At 39.3% G+C, this 14,086-nt stretch overlaps 1 protein-coding gene across 12 annotated transcripts in view; it reads right to left on the bottom strand.

Moving 5' to 3' along the window:
• ZMIZ1 (zinc finger MIZ-type containing 1) overlaps nucleotides 1-14,086 on the bottom strand; it is a 361,484-nt gene that overhangs the window by 243,622 nt on the left and 103,776 nt on the right. The window lies entirely within an intron of this gene.

Here is a 14,086-nt window from a genome sequence, read left to right as displayed (position 1 = left end):
GGTTCAAAGGAACAAAGACTGCTTCTGACACAGCCAGTGCATCTGACTCCCCCTATGTACAGCTGCCTCCATATTCTCCACAGATCCACAGTGCAGGAGAAGCTACTGATTTCTTCTCTGCTTCTCCTGGGTGTTGGACACGAGATAAATTGTAGGCAGGAGGAGTCTACTAAAATTATACTTCAAGTATCAACTAAGGATAGAGGTGAGTCACAAGCAAGTTCTGCAACTAACCTTGCAAAAGGAATAGGTATGAGAAGGCTGACCTGAAAAGTAAGCAGTATGCATAAACAAGATGTATTTATTTAAAGAAAATAAAAAATCATCTACCTCCAGGCAGGCATGGCAGTGGAAGTAGAGTGTCTCAGGTTCTGCTAAAGGACATTATTGCCACAACTAGCAGCTAGCACCCACCCAAATAGTAAGCCATCAACTTAATTCTCAAATGAGACTAGCAGAATAGCAAGACAGGATTAGACATGCTTGGTTTTTAACTATTCATTTCTCTCTCTGGTGGAATACTATCGGCACAGCATTGGCATAAAAATTACTACCCTTCAAAATGCACAGTGTGCATTTTTAACTTTACATATAGCAGTTATGTTATATGAGGCTATTTTTTAATTTAAAGTGGTAAAAATATATTTAATCTGTTTTGAGAAAAGAACAAACTGATTTAATGAGCAGTTCAAGGTTCTCCCTGGAGACACTCAACCATGCTCAGCAGTGTGGATGTAAGTTGAGATTTCACCAAAGTAATTTTAATTGTAGGTCATAAGAAATGCCAAGATATAAAATACCAAGGAATACTAAAAATTAAGCCATCAACTCTGAGACTAACAAGTGTCTCACATTTGACAGGAGAATATTTCTTTATATCTTTATGGCATTACTACTTAAGCAAAGTACTAGAGCAAACATCTTAGACCAGCATGTAGTGTATCTACATTATTTTTGCTGGTGGCGGGGAAAAAAAACACCCAGCCCTAAAATCAGGGGAGAGTACAGCAGAAAAGCTGCAATACCACAATCCAAGTAAGATGAAAACAAACACCATTTCAGGGATCCAAGCCTTTTATGCAAATTAATGTCACAGAAACAAAAAGAACTGAAAAGAATAACTGCACAGATGCCTCAGAAGAATAATCATATCTTGGGATTCAATAGCTAGAAGCAGTCTTCCCCCCACCCCCCATCTTCCCTTTAAATCATCCGGTCACAACAGAGAAGTGCTCCTTGCTATCACACAAGCTGTTACGCAAGTACTCCAAACTGGTATCCCTGGATCCTGGTTTTCTGTTCCCCTGAAGGGCTGCAGGGCGGGGGCCAAGGCCTCTCCTCCTGCCAATCCCTGCCAGGCAGCGCACGCTGAAACTTGAGGTTACCGGCAGCTCGGGGAGGCAGCCAAGAACAGGCAACGTTGCACAATTTGTGTTCTGTGTGGACATTTGAGCTGGAAAGACAGTCACTTCAAAACAGGCTGAAGTTGCCTCAGGATTCTGAAGTTTCACCGTAGGCTGTTTCTAAACTCTTTCACTGATAGCATTTGTAAAACGTGGACTAATTTTCTGTGACACTGAAAGCGGGAGGGAGAGATCCCTCCTAAACAAAACCCCAGCACTGCCTCACCGACCTCACTCCTTGTGTATCTGCATAAACATCCACTCGCTTCTCACTTGTCCTCAAAAGCCCTTTCTCTCCAACACAGCGAAACTTCTTAACCCATGTTCAATCCACTAGCATCTAGCCCCGACTCCAAACAGGCACTGCTGTGGCAAAGCCACTCCTGTAAGAAGCGAGCGCTGGAAAATCTTGCTCAGACGCTCTGAGATGCGGCTACCACAGAGACCCCGCTGTGTCCCTCCGGGAGAGAGGGCTCCCCGCGGCAGAGCTGGCCAGTGGGCTCCATCCACGCCTCCGCCTCACAAGTGCGCAAGGGGCTCGGACAAGGAAAGGGCATTTTCATTAAGACAGCGGGCAGGGAATTCCAACAACTGAGGCAGAGGGAAACATTGTCTTTTGGCAGCTCCTCTCTGAGGGTGGGATGGACATCTGAGGAGGGGTGAATTAGAGGGAGAACAGCTGTTTGCTCCCTGAATGAGTCACAAGACTCAGCTATTAATTTTTCCTCCCAAGAGAATATGCCCCCATGCCAGCCCACCCACCATCCTATAAAACAAACAAATATAAAATGGAGGGAGGGGGAGGTCTGTAAGAGAAAAAGCAAAAAGAAAAGGGGAGAAAATACCCAAGCATTTAATATTTACATAAGAATGAAATGTTTCATTAATTACATACAGAATCAATTTGCAGCTATTTTCCTTAAATTTCTCAGTCAAACCCACAGAATTGAAGCACTTAGAACTGTGCTTTGCCAGTAATTGTGGATGAATATTTTAGATCAGTCCTGAATCACTGTACTGCACACACTAAATGAACTAATAAGCTGCTCATGTATGGACTACTAATGTATTTTCTTTCTTTCCTAGGCAGATGGAGTGCAGTCTCAAATCAGTTGAATTGGCTACTGGGAATCTTCAGAAAGGCTTAGAAAAATCTTTAGTTCTACTGTTCTAGTAAAAATACCACTCAACAGCCTGCATGGATTAAAAAGGAGCCAGGAAGATGCATAAAATCCCAGACAAGTTTACAGGAATAAGAAGGAAGAGTTGGACATTTCACATGACTGTTGCAACCTCCAGAGAGTGACAATGAATAGTGCTTTGTAAAATGTTATTACAAGACTATCAAAAAGATGAACATCCTTGCCATCTATATGATATTTATCACAATATGTGTGTTTACAGGCAGTCATTTTAAATCACATATAGTGGCATATCAGTTCTGTAATCTGACAGATGTGTTCTAGTTTATACAAGCATCTGTTGAGTCATCAGGACACCAGAATACTTAATTGCACTTTGGGGATGCTTTCAGAGATTAAAAAATCCCTTATTTCAAGCAAATTTTAAGTGTTCTCATAGACTAAATGCCTTTTTCATATATGAAATTAACATATGCACCCACACTCCAGAGAAATTAATGTGTGAAACTTAAAGAATCCTTCCCTGAGGATAATCTGTTTTGTTCTGCCTCCTGTTTACTCTGCCTCATGCCATGCTCAGCAAAGTGAAACAGAAAACAAAGATACAACTTGAATCACACATAATTCTAAAATACAAAGTAAGACATGGCCTATGCTAGCTGGTCAAAGAACACAGAAGAAGCAGTCTTTGGTCAGGCACTTAAAAAAAACCCAACTATGTAACAGCTGGAAACTGAGAGATCATGTCTGCCATCTGTTTTTGGCAAAATGCCTATAACTGTGTTTCAGAAGGTTTCATTACAGCTTACTCTAAAAGAAACACTGTACAGGCTGTACCTTTCACCACCACAAGAGTATGAGACACAGTGGAAGAACCTCCACAAAATTAAACATGGGTTGAATGACATTAAAGCTATCTTCCTATCTAAAGTTGTAGTCAATCGCATCTTATGTGTAGCTAGGGACTGGAAGGAAGCAATCTCCATTTATGCACATAATTACCCAAATGCTTGAATTTAAAAGATTCAAAAACCTTGTAGAAGACTCCGATGAGTTTTCAACAGGTGTGAGCATGTAACATCTTTCCCATGCCTCAAACCTGAATTTCCTTGCAACTTTGTGGCCTCCTGAGCAGTAAGAGGATTAAGAAAACGTATTTCTTAGGAAGAAGAATTCATCATATAAAACAATGTACGAGTGTATTTTTGGTTTGGGTGATGTTTTACCAAAAAATTAACTGACAAAAAGTGTATAATTACCTGTTTCTCAGACATGACTGAATCTGTCTAGTCTGTTAATTCAATGAACTCAAGACACATTCATTAAGCTTAAGTGCAAGAGCATAACTAGGAGCCCTATACATGACCACATGTACCAACACTGCTTTTGGGTTTTGTTTCCTATAAATCCTAAAGTGATAGCACACCTCAATCTAACTAGACCATTATTCTTTAGTATAGTGATACCTGAATTCAGAGCATAAAATTTGAGACAAGCACTGCAATCATGACCACGCTTTATGAAGGTCCCATACTTTTAGAAGTTACAGCATATTCCCTTGCTGCTAAGTTGAACTGACTGCTGTCTCAGCTGCATTAAATTATTAGCTAATTAGCCCTAAGTAAGGACAACAGTGTGTTGATGCTAGCAAGCTGTGAAAAGAATACTTCAGTAGAGAAGATCAATAGCATTTTTGTCTGGCTTACAGTAAGAAAACCACTGGCACAGGTTATGAATTTAAGCCATTTTTTATCTAGCAGACAAGACAGCACTAGTGACAGATCAATACAATAACTTTATGATAGGCTGCTGCTCCTGCAGGTGGCAGGACCATAAATAGGCATCATTTTTAAGGCCTGAACCAATACATTGCTTCGAGAGAAACAACCTGACCTTTTATAATATTTAGACATTCCTACACAAAAAGGAAAATCAGAAAACAAAAGAGAGGGAAAATCAGGAGGATTAGCTACTCTGTAAGACAGTAAGGAGTATTAGCTGTTTCAAAGTCAGTATTTAAATGAATAAACTTCCTTGCCATTTGGGAGATCACACTGAGGATACAAGGTTGGCATCAGGTAACTATTTTTCCCCCTCAAAGAGAAAATGTTATTGGGCAATGGCTCTTCTTTTAAGTTATTTTCTTAAATTATCTGGAATAACAAGAGACTATTTACAATTTTTTTTTTTTTAATAACAACAAATAAACCACTTTAATGTGTCCTTAAAACATAAGATAAGCCTCTCTGTAACACCTAAGATTAGTAAACATTTAAGAGAACACAGTTCCAAAGAAACGGTTATTTTCCCCATATTGCAATATACATCCTGTAGCATTAGCACAGGCGGTTCATATTTCCCACCAGTATTAGTATTGCATGTAATGTTCCAGTATTTTAACAAGTGTAAAAGTAGAGAAGGGGAACATTTTTTAATTATATTGGTTTTATGGTAAAACCTCCAGTTGAAGAGAATGTAAATGATTGCATCTTAATAAATTATTCAGGCCAGATCTTCAGAGGAGGACACAGGTGGAGCATCTGGCCCCATATTTACAGTCTTCTCTTTACCATTAACATGAAATAACCACAGAATGTGGTGAATTAATCATACAGCCAGCTTGCCTTTGCCTTCCCATCTGAGGCTGGTTTGTGTCAATTACTAGAAAAATATCTGCTTAAGGAAGAAACTAATTTTACAAAAGCACATTGAGTTTGCAGGTGTTTATCAATACTTTTTTGGTTGCTGCAAGTAAGTAATTAACATTAATGTCAACATAAAGGATAGAAGGAGGAAAATATTAACGAGCACAACATAAAAACTAAGCTGGCTGGTTCTTCCCTGTACAGTACTGCCATGCAACTGGCTTCCAGTCTGTGCCTGAGTTGTTATTAATTTGGTCACTAATTTTACCATGCATGATATAAGCAAACAGCACTACATTTTCTCCTTAACTAATGCAAATTATGCACAGCATTAGTTTAAAATACAGTAGAATATCACCCAAGACAGAAGCCTTTTGACTGGACTCCACTTGTTCTATGAGTAACTTGGCACACAGGTACGTAACGTTCAATTTGCCAATGATCTGCTTTGCTCCAAAACTGCCTCCCCCTGTGCCTCCTACAAGATCCTATATACATCGAGCTGTGCTAAAGCCCTTGAACTAGATATTGAACTTAGTTTTAAAACAAATTGTATTCCTTTAAACACAAAGGCAAAGAACAATTTCAACAGCTTCAAACTTACAGTCTCAAGTCTTCTCAGCATGCACTTTATACCCAACTGCACTTACACATGCTGGCTGCCACAGCTGCCTTCCACCAACGCTTGGTTTCAACCCAGACACTCTGCCAGTGCCAGCCTACCACAAAACACACAAAACAGCAGCCTGCAATTCTGACTCGCAGGACAAATATCCTTAAAGATGATACTTCATTGACTAGGCTGAACAAAAGGCTAAATAAACTCAATGGCTTGGGTTTTGCCATTCAGGTTTCTCAATTTTGTTTTATAGTTTGGGGTGCCACAATGACATTGTTTCAGTTTTCAGATAATGCAAAGCATTTAACTCATGCAACATCTGTAGAGATGCAGGCCACAAGCCCATGCTGGCTGTCCCAAAAGAATGCCTCAGCGTACCTGGGATGTATATTCCATTTCAGCTCACTGCCACCTCTGGGAAAGTGACAAGAAGATTTGAGTCTTCCAGAGCTCAGCTGCATGAACACTAGATATAACCAGTCTTGGGAGGAGCAATCACATCACCTGCAATTGGACTACCCAAGGAACGTGCTCAAAGAAAGACAAGAGCATCTGTGCAGAGTAATGGAAAGAATGCTCTTTGCCTTCAAGAAGTAGGAGACCACACTGCTCCTGCACCTGGAGCAACTACTACATGCTTTTGGGTACAGTGATTCCTTATTATGTATTTTCTTCAGCACTTCATCCACTTTTATCCCACTCCTCTGCTAGGCACACTTGTATATTCCAATTCTTAGGCTTCTTTCCTTCTTTTTTTTCTACATTCTATGGATCTCCATTGCAATACACTATTTCCTTCTCAACATCATCTTCACCACAGGTTGGACTTTTTCTTATTGTTCCTCTGTCTCTAAACTATACCCTAAGATCTAAACTATACCCTTCATCTCAGACTGGTTTCTGCAGATTCTTGTTCTTTTCCTTTCTTGATCAAACTTTCTTGACTGAAACTAAGATAGCCCTAGCCAATAAGGGACATAAACCCTCCTTATTGCTATATACTACTAGAAATGATGCAATCCTTGTCTGAAGATAGCACCATGTGAACAGTTTTATAGACTTTAGCATTACCACCAATGAAGTGAGCCCCTATTGATGACCTCTGCGATTTCCTGTTGAAGAATTTGTACATAAGTGGCAAATCCACAGACACAAATGACCATACAGCAACTTCACTACTGTTCAAGCAGTTAATTAAGCTGAAGGGAAATAAAACCAAAGACAGGCTTCCAACACTACACCAAACATCCTTGTTGTGGCTCCAGACTGCAGGTTAGCTACAAAAGCCACACCATCTTATTATCTACTTTTCTTCCCTAACAAAATCTGGCTTCATAAACCTATGCCTTAATGGTTGCTTCACATCCACCCAAACCCCCAAAACCAGCTCTTTAATTCATATTTTGGACATTGCATTCATGTAAGATGCACCTATTTTAGCACAGACTTTGCCAAGGTAATAAAACTAAAAACTATTAGTTGGATAGTAAAGCATTTCTGAAAGGCACCATTGCTTCATTATGCATAGGGCCATGATCATATTTAACTCCATGATAGTGATCAGAAGGCAAGATCACAGTGCATACATTAATAACACAAAAAAAAAAGGAGACTAAAACAGTGCATTGACATTACACATTGTTCATGCTACCTTCCACCAAAGCAAATCCTTTCAAGTGTAGTAAAGTGAAAGTATTATAATTAGTGAGTTCATAATGCCATTTAATCAAGTGTGGAGCTGGATCACAGTGGGTTGTATACCAAAGACAAAACCACATGAAGCACTACAATGCCGAGTGCAAAAAAGGGCACATGAATTCTTCAGAAAAAAACCCCAAGTTACTACAAAGCCATGTTTGTTTTCAAGTACTCAATCAAGGGAGTCTGCATACGAGGTAATTCTACATCATGAATATACGTTCCTTCAGAAACTGATAATGAAATATGACCACAAAAATGCCTTTTGATTCTTATAGACAGAAAACCCCAGATCCGAGTTCTTAATTTGAAAATTAATTATTCATAGTTTTATTAGAATAATTAATTATACTTAAACAATATTATAATTATTTTTCTACTACTGCTTATTATTTACCAAGTGCTTTACAGTAGCTAACCAACTTCCTTGACACCTCCTGCATTGGTACTTTGACAGGAGTATCCTGAGCCATCAGCAGCAAACCAGCAAGGGCCATGTGAAACCTGGAGTAAAACCAAGGCTTTATCCATCATCAGGCCATTTTCCCAGGGGTCACGGTATCCTTGGACGTGATGTGATGCTTCTCAGAAGATCAGTATTATAATAGCTTCTTCCCATGTCTCAAAACCAGACCCTGATCCTCCTCCATAAAGAAAAAAAATGTAGGTTGGAAAAAAAAAAAAAAAAAGGCAGGGGGGGAGAATAGAAAGAAAAGAAAAACAGGAAAGAAGATAGTCTGGAATCATCTTTACAAATGAGAGGGATAAGATACACATTCACATGTTTTAGATTAGCCTCCTGATCAACCTGAAAGATTGTAGATATTTTCCTGCCCAGGACCCACCATGACTGACTGGCAGTAGTGAACACATCATGCAAGGAAGGACTCTTAATGACAATGGTTAAGCTACTACTCATTCCTGCCCTGATACACCAGGTGTCTAGCATTATTGTCTACAGAAACAGAGCACTGACTTGTTTTAAGTAGCCCCTGTTTTAGCCATATCACAACATAACATTTTAAGGAAAATGTGAAAAACCGATTTCATTTTATGGATGGAAGAACCTGATTGATATTATGACCATTGTAGGCTGTGCCTTTAAGAAAGGGACAGCTGCTGGAACACTCTAGCTGAATGTTTTGGTATTAAGATGAAAACAAGGTATTCTAAATGAATTTCATTGGTAGAATGCAACTTTTAGTTCAGTTTGAGTCTCAGTCAGTTCAGTCTGTCTTTTTCAGCCTGTTTCAGTCTCTCTGAGCAACAGCTGTGCGGATGGAGTTAACCTTGAACTAACAGATAAGAAACTAATTCTTGCATACGCTTTGAGCTAACAGAATTTCCTCCTTAATAATTACCTTTTCTCTCTCTCTAACCCTTTTTGGGAAAAAAGGGAGGTAGGGGGAGAGAGAGGGTACAGGGCAGGGGGGGACCCTCCTGGCTGGAGGAGAGAGTTTTGTTCTGTATTATGTTCTTTGCTGTATATTTCTGTATATGTTGTAAACACTGTATATTGTGTATATATCCATCTGCATTTCATCCTGCTTGTAAATATAGCTTTATCCATTTCCGCTTCTCCGACTGAGTTAGCTGTGGTTTCTTTGTGTGTGGGGGGAGAACTGAACTTTCTCTCACCACCACAGATACACACAGTAAATCAGGACCTCAATCACAGAATGTTACCAGAAAAACAAATGAGATTTGGGGCACAAAGTGTTAGGGTACAATTGTTACTTATTTCACAGATGCAGCTAAGAAATCCTAAACTTTAGCCTTCATTTGGGACCTTGAGAGACCAAATATGATTTTCCACTATAATACATAAACAACAATAAATTTACCTAATGTATGTATTAAAGTTACCAAGAAAGTGTAATTTAACATTTTAGTTTCAAAGTTTTACAGACTGGTTTCTCCCTTCCCTGCCCATAGTGCTCAAGTTCTTTTGTATAATTGCACATTAAAGGGAAGAAATATGCAGAGACCATACACTTTTAGCACTTATTCCGCTACAGCTAATAATTTAGAACTTGTACTGATTTCATAGGTCATCTGCACATTTAAAATACTTGGGTGTTTAAGTTTTGTAGGAATGAGCATGCCAAGAAACTTAACCCTATTATCACAGAAAGGAAATGAGATTTTCATAGAATGGCTCAGATTGGAGGGGACCTTGGAGATCATCTACTCCAACCTCCCCGCCACAGGCAGGCACGCCTCACAACTACATGCAGCTGCTCAAGGCCTCATCCAACCTAGCCTTGAACACCCCCAGGGATGAGGTATCCACAATCTCCCTGAGCAACGTATTCCAGAGTCTCACCACCCTTGTATTGAAAAATTCTTCTTAATATCCAATTTAAACCTACTCTCCCTCAGCTTAAAACCATTCCCCTGTGTCGTGTCACTAGACATCCTTATGAAAAGTCCCTCTCTGACTTTCCTGTAGGACCCCTTCAGGTATTGGAATGCAGCTATAAGGTCTCCCTAGAGTCTTCTCTAGGTTGAGCAATCCCAGCTGTCCCAGCCTACCCTTACAGAGGTGTTCAAGCCCTTTGATCATCTTTGAGGCCCTCCTCTGGACCTGCTCCAAGAGCTCTGTGTCCCTCTTATGATGGGGATGTCAAATTTTGTTTTGTTTTCTTCCTTGAAAACATTCTTTTACATAAGATTTTGAAAAACTTTTCCCTCATCTTCACTCTAAAAATATCCTTAAAATGTGGAAGATTCAATACATGTAAAAGGACAACCAAAGTACACCAGACAAACAGTTTAATTCTTGCTCAACAGAAAAACACCATAATTCACAGATTTAAAGTAGACAAACTCTAAGTCTATACTTTGTCACTTTAACTATATCTTCTTTAACTATGGGAGTATATTCACAGGTCAATGTGCATGAGATTTCAGGAGATGTTAATCCTTGTGCAGAACTTCAGGAACATGAATCAAGTCACAGTGTTGCAGGACAGTTTAGCCAGAAGCAGTGGATCTCATCATACAGGACAAAGTCAAGATAAAAATCATGCTGTTCTAATATCCTTAAGGGCTTCATCCTGCCAGCACTGACTGATAGCGTTGCTTATGAAAGATACTGCCAGAACAGAGCACCAGTAAGGACAAAAATATATCTCAACATTTTTTTCTGAAGACTGTAATTTTAATGAACACTTCATCTTAACTGTTTTTGACTGAAATTGTGCTCTAATATTCAACTGTTTAGATTCCCACTTACTTCACCCTGTTTACACGTGCAGTGTTGAGTCCATAAACATTCCACAGGACAATTTACACCCAAGAGTATGTTTGTTGCAGTGATTACAACTTCAAATACTGAGAAATGCCATTAATATCTGTCTTTCAGAAAGGGTGCAGCACCTTGGTTTTGAAAAATCAAGCTTTTAAGAGATGTAAATGAACAAATTCAAAAATCAGCACTTAAACCTGGAGTTCCTATTTCCTGTACTTTTAACATAAACTACAACAACAATCATCACCAAACAAACCTAAAAAAATCCCACATTTTACTATAGGGTGTACTCAGAAGCCCATGAAAGAAAATAAATAAAAGTTATTAATGACTGACAACTTCTTAACACTGTACAAGTATTGAGTTGTTGGGCAGGATTTAAGCAGAGCAAGCAGGGAAAGGGACATCTTACAAGGAAGCATGTCCAATGTCCACAAAAAGGTGCCAGCAAAGGTGTGAAGACTGCAACAGGAGAAGCAGGTGGCCAGAGCATTAAGCCTCACACTGCTGAAAAAACAGCCTTCTGGCAAGCATGGTCACCTACAAGTGCTCACAGCCGCTGCGCCCAGATTTCTCTGGCAAGTGAAAGAATAGTACACAGCTCCAGTGGGTAGCTGTCATCTGTATTTCCCAACCTGGTGCCACCTTAAGAAAACAGAGGTCCCTATGTGAGAAATCAGAGTAGTCTGCATATGGGCCAACTGTGCTGAAATCTGGTTTGACTGCAGAGGTCAGGACAGCTCATCAGCCAGCTGCTCTGCCATGTAAGTATAACAAGACACTCGCAGCTTGCTGCCCCTCCAGTGTAATTGCACATCTTGTTCTTTGTAATCATGCTTACCACTTACATGTGCTGCTGTAGAAACATAACTAATCCTCACAGATCACACTGAGACTGGCAGAAAAGTGTTACTATCTCCATTTTAGACATGAAGAAAAATATATATTACCTACAGGAGTCAGTCAATGACTAGAATAACCTGATGCACTTCTGCAGGCCTGGGAGGATTCAGCTTCACACGTTCTGGCTGCCAACTTGGTCAACAGAAGTTATTTGCCAAAAGCTGTAAGGTGATGTTGTCAGATACTGAAGCCAGTTTTGTTTTCAGGTCATTGTACAACTCATACCCAGTAAACACCTGTGGTAGGTTGGTTTGGGCTTCGGGGGGTGGGGGTGGAGTTGTTTGGTTTTCTTTTTTTTCATTTTCAAATTTGTTTTGTTTTAAACCAGCCTGTAAAGTATCTAAGTAAAAAGAAGCCCAAATCATCTGAAATGTTTGCTATGGTTCCATAAGTGAGAGGAAAGAAACCACTCCAATTAATTACAAAGACAATTACAATTTGTTTTCTGCAGCAACCTGAAAATACCATGGTATTGCAAGACGACAGACAGCGATTTAAAAATTAAATGCATAATGTGAAAAAAGCAGAGGGCAGCAATGTACAAGTGTCATGATGTTTATGTAGCAAATAATACAATGAGGCAGTAGGATGATATATTTTTCTGTCTTTTGTTCCTAGGCTCTATACGTTACTCTCACATGGCATGGTAGGTGGGGAAACAACCTGCAATAGTAATTTCCTACCATTTTTAAGTTCTCGAAGTTAAAACCAAGCAAGTATAACTAGCCATTTGTGTTTCGAACTACAGATGGTCAACAATGATCACTCAACCACTCAAGCTTCCATAAGAACCATGAAATAATGTTATTTGTTCTTTAAACTTCTGATACACTTAAATTACATTTTCCATCTTTCTTACAGATTTAATATTGCTAGGAACTTTAGGGCTAGAAAAACAACTCTATCTATTTGATTTAAACAATCAGCTGGTTCCAGAAGGCAAGGTTTTGAATACAGTTACAATCACAAGGCCAAAAGCCAGGTTTGGGAATTGACCCCACTATTATTTTCACATGCATTGCTATTACTCAGTCCCTTTTCAGCGTACATTGCTCCTCAAAATAAGAGTTATACAGCTTACAACCCTCCACTGACATTGCTTGTCATTAGCAGGAAACACTCACAAAAGTGTTATAAATCAGATTGATATTTCAGCCAGGTCCACAGCCAGAAGCATCAATACAGTGGCTAACTAGACAAACTTCCCCCCCAACCCCCATCTTTATGCTGATGTTCACTTTCTTAACTGTCTACTTCAACAAGAGGCAACAAAGTTCTTTTCCCTCATTCTAAAAGGAATCCTCTCTGACCATTTTATACTTGGCTGGGAACTTAAAGTATTGGAGGTTTTGCCTCAAAAACTAAGCTACATGCTGTCAATCTGAGCAGCCACCTGTTCCAAACCAGGCTTTCCTCTGGTTAGGTACTGGCTAGAAAAGCACATTTCCCTTCTCAGCAATGAAAATACAGTTCAATACTTGCAGTACCTTAATACCATCTGTACAAACAAACAAAAAAAGCATGCATGATACTTGCTCGTTGGTTGCTTATTTTCAGGACCTCTGCTGAAGCACAAACTAGGGTTTCATGGAACTAGGGTTTTCACTGGCTTATTTTCTGCTTGAAGATGCCAGCATACATTCTTATTGTTAACAATGTTTGCTTTACCTCTATGTCACAGATATACCTTACACGAATGAACTTCAAAAATATGTATCACAAAAATATGTATCACAAATCCAACTTTAACATAAAAAATAACTGGTTTAGATAATCAATCCAGCTTGTTTACTAAGCTACCTGGCAAACAGCCAAAAGACAGCAATTGCAAGGGTTTTTACAGACTCACTCAGAATAACAGAAATCCATTTCCTAGAAGAGGACTCACAATTCACCAGCTCCTTAAGTCAAAAGGAATGCAGAGGAATTTTGCCTTTTCCTAACCTTCTGTTTCACAGCTTTACAGTCAAAACACACACACACCTCAGGATACATCAACTGGCCTGTTTACATTGACTTTTGTGTTTCCAAGTGCACAAAATTGGACTACCGGTTTTTAGGGATTATGTAAATAGTTAACATCATGTGATCTCAGCTAGTGGGAGAAAATCCTAGATAAAATTGCTCACCAAATGACCTTTACAGCTTCCCTTTACCATGCAAAATTAAGCAAGAAAGTCCTGTAATGATCACATGCACTTTTAAAGTAACATTATTTCAAATGGAGGAATGATCTATGCAAAGTGTCTTTATAAACAAGCTGAATTTGCACAAAGCACCAAGGCACTCTACAGATAAATCAGAGAATAATCTCCAAACAAAACCAAAGTGCATACATATAAAATACTTGAATGCATTTCAAGGACCCCAAAAAATTACAACAGCAGTCCCCCAGATGGACTTTTCCACTCTAACAATCATTC

This window comes from Melanerpes formicivorus, unplaced genomic scaffold (assembly GCF_026170545.1).
Source record: "Melanerpes formicivorus ecotype bairdi unplaced genomic scaffold, bMelFor1.0.p_v2 SCAF_6, whole genome shotgun sequence".
Lineage (NCBI taxonomy): Eukaryota > Metazoa > Chordata > Aves > Piciformes > Picidae > Melanerpes > Melanerpes formicivorus.
The sequence above is the reverse complement of the archived record's forward strand: the minus strand, read 5'-3'. Positions and strand labels throughout refer to the sequence as shown.